Consider the following 15,728-nt stretch of genomic DNA (forward strand, 5'->3'; position numbering starts at 1 on the left):
GTTTTTCCTTCTTTTAATTTTAATTTTTTGGTTTTTCGAGACAGGGTCTTGCTCTAGCCCAGGCTGACCTGAAATTCGCTAGGTAGTCTCAGGGTAGCGTTGAACTCATAGTAATCCTCCTACCTCTGCCTCCCAAGAGCTGGGCTTAAAGTCATGTACCACCATGGCCAGCTTCTTTAATTTTATTTTAATACCTTAGTGTTTGGAGAACTTATCTCAGCTCTTTAATTGAAGGTACAAATAGCAGTTAATCTGATATTTATATTATTCTTCTTTAGCCTGTTGCAGTTTTACTATCTACAAAGGTTTAGGCAGCATTGTTTGACTTAAGGCAGAGGGGTGGTCTACTCTTTCCCAGTTAAAATGGACTTCAGAGGCAATGAATCTTCTCAAAATTGCTTTCTTGGCTGAGGTGCAAATATAGATGGTCTCTGACTTGCAATGACTTTTAGTTTAAGACTTTTCAATATTGTGATGGTGCAAAAGTGGCATGCCTTCATTATAAATAGCACTGGAAGATTGGGTCTTCCCCCAGGGCAGCAATGTATGTTCTGATGTTTGGCGGCCACCAGGAGTTGATCCATGGCTTCTGGCCAGGCTCATGATTACAACCAGATACAGGGTGCAATGCAGATACAGATACAATCACCAAATTGAAGTGTTCAGTGTCAGGTGGATTACCTGAATTTTTGTTTTATGATACTTTTTCAATGAGTTGATCATGAGGAAATCTCAGAGTTCGTTAACGAGATTCTGTATTGACAAAATACATTATGAATTACTAAAGGTTTGTAAAAACATGGAAATATAGAAACAACCCCCAGTACAGTAAAGACAAGTGGCCCATTTTAATAGCTTGTAGGGAAACCTGAGACTTTTGTTTCGGTGCTCATAGCACAAAATTTGGCTTTATCACCATTTTTTTTTTGTATTTTGCATTTTAAATAGAATTTTAATTTTTATATTAGTAAATTTTAATTTTCAAAATAATACTTGTAACAGAGTACTGTATTTTTTAATCCTCTACATTGGGATCATGTTTAACATATTAAGAACCAGCTAAGAATTATATTTAACATCAAAATATTTATAAAATATCCAACAGTTTTACTAAACTAGTTCTTATATTAGAAGACTATATATATATAGATGATAAATAGATAGATAGATAGATAGATAGATAGATAGATAGATAGATATAGGTATAGATGATATAGATATAAATAAATAAAACATTAAATGCTGGTAAATACTTAAATAGGTTACTGAGGAAAATCATAGTAAATATAGTACATGGTATATACTTATCACCTTTTTCTCGTTATTAGTTACTAGGGAGCTTAAAAGTTGACAATTAACATTTATTCTCCTGGCTAGTATTAAAAATTTTTAAAAAGAAGAAAGAAAAAGTACTAGAGTCATAGAAAATATATTGCCTACTTATGTACTGTAGATACCAGACTTAATATTTTCATGTTGGGAGTTTGTGCTTTTTAAGCCATAGTTTTGAATAGAGCAGCATCTGTGTAAATACTGAGGGAAAATAAATCTGATAGTTGTACATAAAATGGTTTGAAGGAAGTGATGTAGGCAGTGAGTTCAGGAAGGTATTAAGTTGTCCAAGGCTGAAATACAGAGAATGTGAGATAGAATGTGCAAAACAGTGATATAAACAATGCTCTTGAGTTAGGACCCTGTGCTTTGCAATAGATGATTAGGGCTGGAGGTGACCATATAGAAAGTGGTGCAGAAAAATTTAGGTGTATTTTGTGATCCAGAACAGTACTGTGTCCAACAACCTGAACTTTAGAATTAGGTTAGTGTGTACAAGTTGACCTTTACAGCTATCAGCTCAACTAGAAAGTGGCAATAGTCATGTTTCTTAGAGGACTGAAGAGAATTATGGCTGTAAGAGCATAGTGTGTGGTAAGTCATTACCATTTGTTGTCTCAGAAGGAGATTGTCTGTATTAGTCACCACATGATAAAAGATACATGATGCTTGTTTATCAAGCTTATTTCATGAGCTCATTGATTTAAAATGAAGCACAATAGGCCCTCTGCCTTCTAAATTACATTTACACATTAATATTCTATTTAATCATTTATTTTGGGACATGATTCATAATGGAGCTCAAACTGGAGTGGTATGCACAATCTTTCTGCTTTGGTATATATATATATATATATATTATATATAATATATAAACATATACATATTAAAAAGAATTAAAATATTTGCACTTGGGAATATATACATATAATTAATAACATTAACACTTACAGACAACAAACCATGGTATTTCCCACCCCTTCCCCACTTTCCCCTTCATAACTCGACTCTCCGTCATATCCCCTCCCTCTTTCCATTAGTCTCTCTTTTAATTTGATGTCACCATCTTTTTCTCCTATTGTGAGGGTCTTGTGTAGGTATTGCTAGACACAGCGAGGTCTTGGATATTGAGGCCAATTTCTGTCTGGACAGTTGTATGTAAGGAGTAGTACCCTTCCTTTGGCTCTTACATTCTTTCTGCCACCTCTTCCACAATGGACCCTGAGCCTTTGGAGGGTGTGAGATATTTCAGTACTTGACACTCCTCTGTCCCTTCTTCTAAGCACTATGTTGCTTTTGGGTTATCCAAGTGGTCATCACCATCTGAAAAGAGAAGCTTCTTTAACCAGAAGTGAGAGTAGCATTAGTATATGAATATGAAATTAAGTGTAGTGCCTTCAGGGCAGTTTGGTGAGAGTAATATATGCATTTATCCAGACAAAAGCAGGCTTTATAACCCTAAGGCTCATGACCTCCCCTGCCATAGGCTTTTGATTCTTAATGCTATTTACAAATACTAGACCACTTATACTCTTTTATCAAGCTCTTTGATATGAAGCTTAAATATAAATTAAGGAAGTGTGTATTGGATTTTAATGGATATAGACTCTGGGGCAACAAAAGGACTTCCTTTTTATGCGATTGCATACAGAACAAAGACAACAGCAAATATCTGAAAGCACAGCTCGATTGCCACTCCTGTCAGAGCTGCTGCCATTTTCATACAGTCAACAAGGAGTTAGGGGGCTCCATTCCAAGAGCAAACCCATAATCAGGCTCCAGGGCTGCCCTAACCTCTTTAGTAAAATAAATTGCCTTAACTACAGTATTCTGTGGAAGTAAAAATCATTTAAAATTATAATGTTTTTGGCTTATCTGCAGTAAAAGAGATATGCTATTATGTTACTAGTGGTAAACTATAGTTTGCTGAATTAAAAGAGACAGTAATTCACAAAAGTCAACCCAACTCTTCCCTGATTTCATATGAATCAGAAGTCAATTATGACTGTTGAAGTTGAAAAGAGATTTTGGGCAACTGTGGTCTATCTTACAGATCAAGAAAACAGGGCTCAATAGTGATACAGACAGTTTATAGTGAAGTACTCAGTCTGTGTTGCTAAAACATGAGTATCATGGGTGACACTTTGCAATTTAAGTTGTGTCTAAGGGCACTTAACATGTGTTATCATATGAGGTGATATACAGAAAGTCATTCTAGGAGGTAATTGAGTCACTATTATTAATCTGGCCCTGAATTCTCTAGAAATATAAACTGTGAATTATCTAAATGCACAATAACTCTGTTGTTCTCATTATTATGACAATGCATAGATAGGAATAAATATTCTAAGGTTGTCAGGTGTATGTGTGAATATATACTTTTATTTCTTTTTACACTTTGATGCTAGGAAAGAGAAGTGGAAACAACAAAGTGCATTCAACAACATTTTCATTGTTGAAAATGTGTTATAATTCCTCCTGTGACAAGTTAAAGCAGGGCATATAGAGAATATTTGGCTAGATAAACCTCAAATTATTTTGCTTGAAGGCAAAGAATAGAAGGGCCTGTGTTCTAGAGGGACCTATTGATAAACCAAAAGGTAAATGGTAGAAATGAAAGCTAAGATTTTGCTTTAGCCTAAAAACAGTGAGAATCATATTTTCATTTCCAAAAAATGCTCCCAGAGGTTATTATAAAGTTAACCTTTACCCTATATCAATGTTCTGATGTATAAGATAAAATGGTGGTATTCAAAAATACTGAGGGTTAAAGGAACAGCTCCTGAAGGGTCATAGATTTTTCCTGACTTACTTTCCCCAAACAGCAACCCAGGAGAAAGGTTCTGACTGGTGACATTACTCTGTTCTGCTACCTAGTAAAAGGTCCAGAGGTCTATGGCTTCCCATACTGAGCATCAAACCCACCACCACTCACTTGCTAAGAAAAGTGCTTTTCTATTGAGCAACACCAACTCTCCATCTCCAAATGACTGTTTTTTTTATTATTTTTTTTTTATTTTTTGAGACAGGGTTGCACTGTCTTGCCTAGGTTAGTTTTGAGTTCAGAGATCCATGCTTTAGCCACCCTACTTCTAGATGCTATCTAGCATCTATCACTATGCCCTGCTGAAATGACTAATTTCTCATTAAAGAACTACAAATCTACACTCTGGGTATGATTCAGTCACATAGTGCATCATTCATGAGGCCCTTGGGTCTAATCCTTAGCACCAAAAATAAAGAAAATGGGAAAGAAAGAAGAAAAGAAGAAATATGACTATCCATAAACTTCAGACTTCAATTTGTGAAAGTGTAGAATTGAAGATAGCAGCTCTGCCTGGTTTTACAGTGATCTAAGAAGATATGTGAAATAATATCTTCTAGCTTCTTGGAAACATAGCAGGTATTAAATGTAAATCAATTTAAAATGGTCCTTCTAATAATTTAATATGTTAATATATAAATAACCTACATCTGATGTCATGTATATTGCAGCTCTTATTTTCAATCAATGAAATGTTAGATCAAGTGATGGGACAAAATGGATATATTCCTCAAATAGCTCGTATTTGGTTTAAGTATCTTTACATAAGTTACATTGTACAAAATCAATTCCTTTTTGTAGAGAAATTAGTCATGCTATAAAATTTAATACCATGGTTGTTTTATTATTACTAGCGTTTTGAATTGATAACATCATTGCACATACTAGGAGCCAAGAATCTAGTAATCCTGTGGTAGTTCCTGGGAAAATGTTCCCAACTCTTGGAAGCATACTGACTTCATACTTCAAAGTAAGGATGGTGACTTTACTCGTTCTATGCAGAGCAGAGGGATTCAGATGATTTACCTTGAGCTGTTGAATGCATCAAGAAGTATAGCAGTCCATTAATAAACCTCATATATGTGAACTCATTCAGAGAGGTTGAGGAAAGGTCTACCTGTAAATAGTAATTATTTAAAAAATGCTGCAGAATAAAAGTGAATGTGAGTAATTATTACTCAAATATTTGAGTGTACAAATAATGTCAAGGAAGTTAGAATGCTTATTTACAAAATCATGTACAGATGAAACTTTTGGAGAATGTTTTAATTCTTACTGAACATACCAGATACCTTTCTAGTGAATTCATATACCAGACTTTTGGATTGTCATCTGGTAATTTTTTTTCTATCTCTGCAAATCTCTTGCAGGCATTTAATATCCTGCTCTATCACACATGCAGCAATGGTCTTAAAAAAATAAAACAAATGTAGCCTCTTCCTCAAATGAAATGATAAATTTCAGAGGGAACTTAAAAAACAGACTTATTTTTTAAAAATATATTTTATTTATTTATTTATTTGAAAGAGAGCAAGAAAGAGGTAGAGAGAGTGAGAGAGAGAGAGAGAGAGAAAGAGGAAGCAGAGAGAGAATGGGCATGCCAGGGCCTCCAGCCATTGTAAAATGAACTCCAGATGCATGTGCCTCCTTGTGTATCTGGCTTATGTGAGTCCCGGGGAATTGAACCTGGGTCCTTTGGCTTTGTAGGCAAATGCCTTAACTACTAAGCCATCTTCTCCAGCCCAAAATTATGTTTTGATTTATAGTTTCTCTCTACCTTTACTGTGATTGCAGTGAGCCTGTCTTCTAATACCCTAGCTTTGTAGCTAATGATATTATGAATAGTAAATCAATTATTTTCTAATTGATACTTCTAAAATGACTGTGCAATAAATATTTTTTTGAATTGCCAATAAAGACACTTTGTAATACATAGTCACATTAGAAAAACTTGTTTTAGGGATGCAAGACTAAATTGCACAAATCAAATAGAAATGACAGACATTGGTTCAACTGAGCAGTAAACTATGGGGAATAGACAAGAATAAAAGTGGGAAACATCTAAGGGAATCAGATTGAGATTTGAAAAGAATGACTAGACACTGAATATATGGAGTGAGATAGGGCTGGGTAGGTGGAAAAGTCAGGTGTTAAGATGTAAAATAAGGACAGTGACTCACACTGAAAGAATCAGCCTTCATGAACTCATTGCAATAGTGTGTGCAAGAAAAGATCTGTGTATGCAAGAGAAGATCTGAGTTATTAGCACTCTGATGTTTTCTTTCTCCCCATGGGACAGTACTGAGTGAGGGTCAAATCAGGGCAGTGCAGGTGGCATGAAACATTTCACTGTCACACAGTACCAAACAGAATGCTCCTCCCATGGACTTGGGAAGAAACAGTGGAAAGGACTAGGAGTGGAAAAGTACTGAGTCAGAGCAGAGCAAAGTACCTCAGCCAAGGCCCCCAGTAGCAAAGTCTCTAAAAGAAGACATAGGAATGGATAGGCTAGGAATGGATATGCCTATGAGCATGATAAATTATGAGGGGTGGGAGGGAGGCTGAATCTTTGACTAAAATTGCTTCCACAAAACTGCTATGCATTGGTTGTCCACCAGGTCTGCTGTGGCATCCTCTTCTAATGAGGACTTCCAGATTCTTTGGCTGATTTCAGCTTCCTCTTCTGCTGTTATTGTTCACCTGACCTTGACCTGGCGGTGATGTCCAACCTCTGCTTTACCATCTTTTCCCTGCCATCATACAGCTTCCCCTCAAGACTGTAAGCCAAAGTAAACCCTTTCCTTCCATAAGCTCTTTGGGTCAGATGATTTGTGCCAGCAATGAGAAGGTAACTATAATACAGTCACACATTAATATGTGACAGTCAGTTTGTGTTTCCCTGAGGAGCCACTTTTAATTATGTCTTTTGACTGTTTTCTTCATAATCACTTGAAGGTTAGCTATTATCATCTTGATAATTTCCCGTGGTCACAGTGTGGATTAAATATTTGTGTGACAGAATCTGAAACACTTATTGGCATTTTTGCTAATAATTATTTCTGAAAAACTAGATAAAATTACTGCCTTGAAATTACAGGTCTACATATAGATGTGATGCAAGGAATAGCCTTCCAGTAGCAAGACTTGTTCAGTGATGCAGTGGAGAAGTGATGTTAAGGATGGAAAGCCCAGATTGTGTGGCCAGATTGTAAGGACGCTTTGTGGGAGAGTTGTGAAAATAGTAAGAGGTAAACCAAAACAAAGCTCCTATCTAATTTTCAGAATATTATTAGCCTAAATTTTGACTTGATAACATGTTTTGTTTTCCTTAAAATCCAGCTTTGATACCCTTATATTCCAACGTAAGTTGTTCTTGCAATCTGTAATACCCTCTTTCATTCACCCATTTATTCAAACCATGTCCATGTTTTAAGAACTAAAGCCTCATTTCTCTCATTTTTTCTTGACCTGCTGATCTCCCTTAACCTGATTATTGTAGCCTCCATGGACTGTAAACATTACATCATCATATAATTTAATGTATTCTTTGTACTCTCATCTTACTTCTTCATATATGCATATCTTATCTCCTCTGTAAAATTGACATCAGCTGAAAGTCATGAATTGTACAGGGTTGACTATATAATATTTTTCTTATTCCTGGTATACAAATTAAAATTAATTTTTATTGTGATGTGTGTAAGTGAAGAACTTGAGATTTTTAGTAAAGTTTCTCTTTTGTCATTGAAGTCACCCATGAAATACTGCACCCTGTCAATTTAAAAGAGCCTTTAAAACAATATTGCTTAATTTACAAAATGTATTATGGAGATATCTTTCTAAAGATCAGAAATGGAAATATTTAATGATTTATTTAGCTTCAATATATACCCTGAATACCTTTGCTTCTGATCTTTTGCAAAGGCCACTTCATAACAAAATAGAATGACACAGGCAGCCTCACAAAAGATAGCATGCGGCTGCAGGACTACAAAAATTTAAGTCAAATTAAATTAATTTCATTAAAATGCAATGATAACCTTATTTGATTACCAAATATTTTAGTTTCATCAGTTACAAAACATGAAAAAATTTATTCCTTTCTGACAATGCTATTTTAACCTGATTCATGAGTTTCATACTGGTTTTGCATTAAATAAATTTAAGGTAAAATATGGCTGCTCTTCATGTAACTATATACAGGAATTGACAATAATTTCTAGTATAAATTTACATGTATGAAATTTATTCTGGGATTACTCAAATTCTTTGTCCCCAATCCATTGTGACAAAAAGTAAGCCATCATGAATTCTTTTAATAAACACAGATCAGAAAACTGATTATTTATCAGGTTATTTTTCCTTTCCTACATTGCCATTATTTTTAGACAATGCCTGTTCTACTTAGCACAAAATTCTATGTGAAATCAGAGGAAACCATAGACAAAATATCTGAGACTTTTCCATGCTGCCAGAACCCACTTCCTGAGGTGGAACAAGTCACACCAGGTGTCCCTCAGCCAAGCAGTTACTTCAGGTTCTTTATCCCTCCTGTCCAGGAAAAAGAAAACTTCAACTTTATAGAGGCAGAAGATGATCTTTAGAACTGAGACTTGATGCCAACTCTGTATAGTTCTGCTTATTGATTTGATAGCTTTTGGCCAAGCTATAAATTATGTGTAGATATATATGATACATAGAATATGTTGTTATATGACATTTCACAGTGAGCACAGTTTTAAAGATCACTGAAAGGATGAATAAAATCAGATGAACAAGATCAAGAATACTTTTACTTCTTCACAATAAAGCACCCAGAAAGGAAGGGATGCCATTCCAGTTTGCAACTTCTCTGGGTTATAGAGGTTATATAAAGTCTTCCTAGCTATATTTTAGGAGCTTTCATTTCAGTAATGAAAGTTTATGTGTCTAATGAACTTAATATGAGATATACTTTATTCAATCCAATATCCATCTATCTTAAAATAATTGTTATGATTAATTAAATTATATTGTTTTTATTATGAACTTTAGTAGTGTTAATGTTTCCATATTTTTTCATTTTTTCACAATGTTTGGTAAGAATTTATTTATTTACTTGCAAGCAGACAGAGAGAGAGAGAGAATGAGAATGGGGCCATCAGGGACTCAGCACTGCACATGAGCTTCAGATGCATGCACCACTTTGCTGTCCATCTGGCTTTATGTGAGTATTGGGGAACTGAACCCTGGTTGTTATGCTTTGCAAGCAAGCACCTTAACCACTGAGCAGTATCTCCAGCCCTAAGAATGTTAAATGTATTATGATAATGACTTTTGAGCAGATACCACTGTGTACTGGATAGTCTTGATATAGCATTCAAGCTATGGTTTCTAGTGAACTAAAGGAGTAAACGATGGTATGTCCTAAGATCCTGTAAGTCTCATGACACTATTTTAAACAATTCACAAAATGATTCAGTGGAATCCAGTAAGCATCTTATATCCAACATAAACTCCATTTGTGATACTGAAGAAAAAAAATCATGTGTATAGCAAGTTATAATAAATAGAGAACACTAAATAATTTTGAATTAGACATCAAATTAGCACTGTATGAAATGCTGAGAAGCAGATAATATTGGAAATAAATAAACTTTAATACACATATACACAAGAATTGTTGTAGGCTAAAGCTCTTATGTAAGCAGGGCTATTGCATAGTGCAATCATATATGTATTCTGTATATTTTGATTGAATAGTGTCAGGGAAATGCATGTAAGCCATTTTTATTCCTCTAACATGAAGTTAGTCTAGTCTCAGAGACTTCACACTTGTTCCCTCAATCTGGGATGTTAATTTCCATCTCTTTAAGCCTTTCTATTTCCTATTTCTTTTTTGTTTGTTTGTTTTCAAGGTAGGGTCTCACTCTAGTTTAAGATGACCTGGAATTCACTATGTAGTCGCAGGGTGGCCTTGAACTCATGATGACCTTCTTACCTTTGCCTCCGGAGTGCTGGGATTAAAGGTGTGCACACCACACTCAGAAAGCCTTTCTATTTCTTAAACATACTAGGTTCATTCTAGCCCCAGAGGATGTGAAAGGATGGCCAAATAATGGGTAGTAGAAATCTACTTGAAGAGATGGAGGTAGACATCTCAGATACAGAACACAGCAAGTGCAAAATTTCTGAGGCTAGAGTTGCTTTGTAAATCAGAGGTAGATCGTTGTCTCATGGGTTCAGATGAGAACTTTTAAATTGCTATGAAGTTCAGCTGATGAAAGAGAAGGTGAGTAAGACCACAAGCAACAATCCTTTCACATGCATCTATCTAGTTACACAGTGTTGAGAACCATTAGAAACATGTGATCTTTTATAATTTGCTATATATTTTCAAAAATACTTTATCTGCTGATGTGATCATATGATTTTCTTCACTCTGCTGATATGACAGTTTGCATTACTTTTCAAAGTCTTGTTTGTGATGTGAACAAATATCTGTCCTAGATTGGACTTCAATAACAAACCAAAAATTACTTTCATCCAAACATAGCTTAGTGAACAAGCATGTTAACTGGGGTTACTTCTAAGGTCATGAGTAACTGTGGCAGCAGCTGTGTTACATGACTTTTCCCAGCAGAGGAGATGGCTTACAAAGCCATATCTCTGGAATGTTCTGCACAAGGTTCAGGGATGTTGGCTGAAAAGTCTCCTTTCCCCTGGATTTTACTGCTTATATTTCATGTGCTTCTTGAACCTTGTACCATTCTTCCTGAATCTCAAGAGCCTCCTTCCTCCCTTCAGGAAGAAATGTTTCAATTTATAGCTACACAACACAAATGCTGAGCATAATTAAATCATGAACTTGGAAAATAAACTTTCTGATGATACAGAATTCTTTTTATATGCTGTTAAAACTGATTTGTTAATATTTTGTCCAGGATTTTACATCTATGTTCATGAGAGACTTTGGTCTATAATTTTCCCTTCTTGTATGTATACTGGTCTGATTTTAGTGTATAGGTAATGCTGATCTCAGGATAAATTGGGAATTATTGTCTCAGAATTTCTACAAGAAATTTAGAGAATTGGTACTTTTAAAATTTCATTGTACCCATTATTTGGCCATCCTTTCACATCTTCTGGGGCTAGAATGAACCTAGTATGTTTAAGAAATAGAAAGGTCACTAGTGAAAGTATCTGGTCTTGGTGCTTTCTGGTTAGCTGTTGATTGTGTATCTTTAATAAACATGGACCTGTCCATAAACAATCTTCTGGATTGTGGGTTTTAATAAGTTAAAATTTTTTATATAAGCTGCCAAATTTATAGTCATAGAGTTGTTCATAGTGTACTATTACTATCCTTTTAATGTCCATGGGATCATTCCTCTCACTTATTTTTAGTAGTAGAAGTCTTTCTTAGCTCTTTTGTTTTGCTAGGTTGAGCATTTATCAATTTTATTGATAATTTCTAAGAACCAACTATTCTTTTTGTATTTATTTATTTATTTGAGAGAGGGAAAGATGGAGAGAGAGAGAGAGAATGAACATGCTAAGGCTTCAAGCCACTGCAAATGAACTTTAGATGCATGCACCACCTTGTGCATCTGGCTTACTTGGGTACTGGGGAATCAAACTGAGGTCCTTTGGCTTTTCAGGCAAGTGCCTTAACTGCTAAACCATCTTTCCAGCCCCCAACTACTACTATTTTTTGTTTGTTATTGTTTTTAATTTTTATTTATTTTTTATTGCCAACTTCCATAATTGCAAACAATATCCCATGGTAATTCCCTTCCTCCTCCCCCACTTTCCCCTTTGATACTCCAGCCTCCATCATATCCCCTCCCCCTCTCAATAAGTTTGTTTTAATTTTGATGTTATGATCTTTTCCTCCTCCTATGATGGTCTTGTGTAGGTAGTGTCAGACTCTGTGAGGTCATGGATATCCAGGCCATTTTGTGTCCAGAGGAGCACATTGAAGGGAATCCTACACTTACTTTGTCTCTTACATTCTTTCCTCTACCTCTTCTGCAATGAACTCTGAGGTTTGGAAGGTGTGATAGGGATATTTCAGTGCTGAGAACTCCTTTGTCACTTCTTCTCAGCATCATGGCGCCTTCTGAGTCATCCCAAGGTCACTGCCATCTGAAGAGAGAAGCTTCTCTAACCACTAGCTATTGTAGTCAACTTCTCATTGCATTTACTGTTGCAGTCAGCTTCATGTTGCTAGCAAAAAAGCAGCCACCCAAGAATAGCTTGTGGGAGGAAAGGGTTTATTTTTGTTTACAGAATCAAGGGGAAACTGCATGATGGCAAGGGAAAATGATGGCATGAGCAGAAAGTGGACATCACTTCCTTGTCAACATCAGGCAAACCATAGCAGCAGGAGAGTGTGCCAACACTGGTAAGGGGAAGCTGGCGATAGCACCCATAAGTGTGTCCCCAAGAATGCATCACCTCCAGGTGGCTAAATTGCTACCAGCAGGGGACCAAGCATTTCAAACACATAAGTTTATGAGGGACTCATGAATCAAACCACCACCTTAGCTAAATAAAATATATGTTAAAAAAGAGAGGGAAAATTAAAATTAAAAAATTATATATATAGAGAGAGTTTGGGCAGAAGTCAGGGTGTATAAAGCTATGCTCAGAAGTCATAGATTGTTAAAAGAAAATCTCAGTGCCAGTGCTGTGATATCTTCTAGTGAGTTGTTGCTAAGGGAGATTTAGATACCTCCAAAACACTTGAGGCTATTTCAAGGCTCTTGGATGCCACCAAAACCAGCTGGTAATATCCTATTGCTGATGATGCCACAAGCATGGGTGGCAGGTCACTGAGAAAGAAAAGTGGAACTGAGCTGGAAGTTTCTTTCCTTTTGACAAGCTATCAGGATGCTGAATAGAGATATGCAGTTTGGTGAGAAAAGTCATCAATAGTGTTAAATATCAGTGGACCCTGCAAGCTTTACCTCTGGCCAGCTAGGCCAAATGCCCCAACTCGTACAACTGCAGGATGTCTGTTATGGGGGAAACCAACTGCTTTCTTATTGGACTTGAGGCCTGCTCCATGGGAAGAAATTAATGCTTTATACTGAAAACCTAATCAAAAGCTTATGTATGGGGAGAGCATAAGCCCTGGGGGAAAATTACTATTGTTGTTTGGTTAAATGAATATATTATGAGCACCAAACTGCCTTCTTAATATTTATGTTTGTGACGAAATATTAATGCTACTCTAAATTTTTGTTAGAGATGACAGAGACCACTGGGGAAGCTCAAAGTTCACCCAAATGCTGAGACAAAATGACAGTAGTGTATTCAGTACTGAGAAATCTTTGTCATACCCTCCAAGGCTCAAGAACCATTGCAGAAGAGGTGGTTGAAATAATGTAAAAGCCAAAAGAAGGAGCTTTGCAATACTGTCTTCTAGACACAAAGCAGCCATGCTATTCATGACCTCACTGTTGCTGACACTACCTACACAAGATCTGCAGAACAGGTGCAATAAAATGATAATATCAATATAGAGACGTTGTAAGAAAGAACCAGTTCTGTGGAGACAGAATTGGGGAAGGGAAAAAGGGAGGGTGATCATGGCACATGGTGGGGACTGGAGAGACGACTTAGTGGTTAAGGCAAATGCCTGATCATGGTACATGGTCTACAGATAGGGAGTTTGTCAATTTAAAGTTTTTTAAGTTGATTGATAATAATTGTATATATAGGGTAGGATGTAGTGTTTTAATTTGTATTTCTATCATCATATTTTTAAGTCAGAATAACAGTATTTCCACCTCATATATTTCTTTTGTGTGCTAAAAACATTGAAAATCATCCTCTTAATAGTTTTGAAATATTTACTGCATTATTACTTGTTATAACCAAAATTATTAGAAAATTATTATATCCAAAACTATAGCAGGGCAATAGATCATTAATGCTATTCTTCATGTTTATTTGAAACTTTAACTCTTGAAACAGTAACTTCTCTTTCTCCATTTGTCCCTTTTCCAACTTCTGGTACCATCTCTGCTGTCTGCTTCTGAAGTCAACATTTCTGGTTCTACAGGTAAATGTGCCTGCTTATTTCACTAAGCATAGTGTCCTCAAAGTTTACCCCTCCTTCCACAAATGATAAGATTTCTTCTTTTGTACACACACATGTGTGCTTATTCATTTTATTGGTTTATTTATTCACTGATGAACACCTAGATTGCTTTCATTTGTTAACTTTTGTGATAAATAGTGTAATAAACATGACAGTGTACCTATCTCTTAGACATATTAAGTCCCTTTGAGTATATGGGCTTCCTAGATCATCTGGTAATTCTAGTTTAAGTTTTCTAAGAATCTTCCATACTATATTCTGTTATGGCTATAATAATTTATATTCCAACAAACAATGTACAAAGTTTAATTTCCTCCATACATACCCTCATCATTCATCTTTTTCCTATTTTGATGGTAGTCATTTGAAAAGGTGTGGTGAGGCCTGGGGAAATGTTTTATCATTTAAAGGTGTTTGCTTGAAAAGCCTATAAACAAAGGTCTGATTCTTCAATCCACAAGTAAAGTCAGATTCATAAAGCGGTCCACGTATCTGGATTTCATTTGCTATGGCAAGAGGCCCTGGTGTCTGGTATGCCATCTCCTCTCTCTGTCCCTCTTCCCCCCTCTTTTTCTTAATCATTTTTTAACAGGTATGGTGATTTGTAATTTCAATTTTGTTTTTTACCAGATAGTGATGCGAAGAATTTGCTCATATACCTATCGGCCACTTGTACATTTACATGTGTTCTTATGGGAAATGTCTGCATAGGGTCTTTTCCTATTATTTATTGTTCAGATAACTTTTTTTTTTTTTTTTGGCTTTTCAAGGTAGGTTCTCACTCCAGCACAGGCTGACCTGGAATTCACTATATAGTCTCAGGTTGGCCTCAAACTCCCAGCAATCCTCCTACCTCTGCCTCCCGAGTGCTGGAATTAAAGGCATGCATCACCATGCCCAGCCCTATTTAGATAATTTGACAGCTTTCTCTTCATATTGTTACACACATAAGTTTGGTGTGTGTGGTGGGATAGTTATGTGTGTCAATGCTCATATGTATAGGTGTACATATGTGTGCATGTGCATGTAGAAGCCAGAGGTCAGTGTCAGCTTTCTTCCTTAATTTTTTCTCTCCAATCCAGACTGAAAGAGAATGGATGTGCCAGGGCCTTTCAGCCACTGTGAATGAACTACAGACACATGCACCGCCTTGTGGGCACGCATGGCATTGCATGCTTGCATCATAAAGCAGACTTTGTATTGCATGATTTTTCTCCATTCTAGGCTAAGGTAAACATTTTGTGCACATTTTATGTAGGCTAGCTAAGCTGTGATGCTTGCTACATTCAAAATGTTAAACTCAGGCTGGAGAGATGGCTTAGTGGTTAAGTGCTTGCCTGTGAAGCCTAAGGACCCTGGTTTGAGGCTAGATTCCCCAGGACTCATGTAAGCACAAGGGGCACATGTATCTGGAGTTCGTTTGCAATGGCTGGAGGCCCTGGCGCGCCCATTCCCTCTCTCTCTATCTACCTCTTTCTCTCT

The sequence above is a fragment of the Jaculus jaculus genome, chromosome 3 (assembly GCF_020740685.1).
Source record: "Jaculus jaculus isolate mJacJac1 chromosome 3, mJacJac1.mat.Y.cur, whole genome shotgun sequence".
NCBI lineage: Eukaryota > Metazoa > Chordata > Mammalia > Rodentia > Dipodidae > Jaculus > Jaculus jaculus.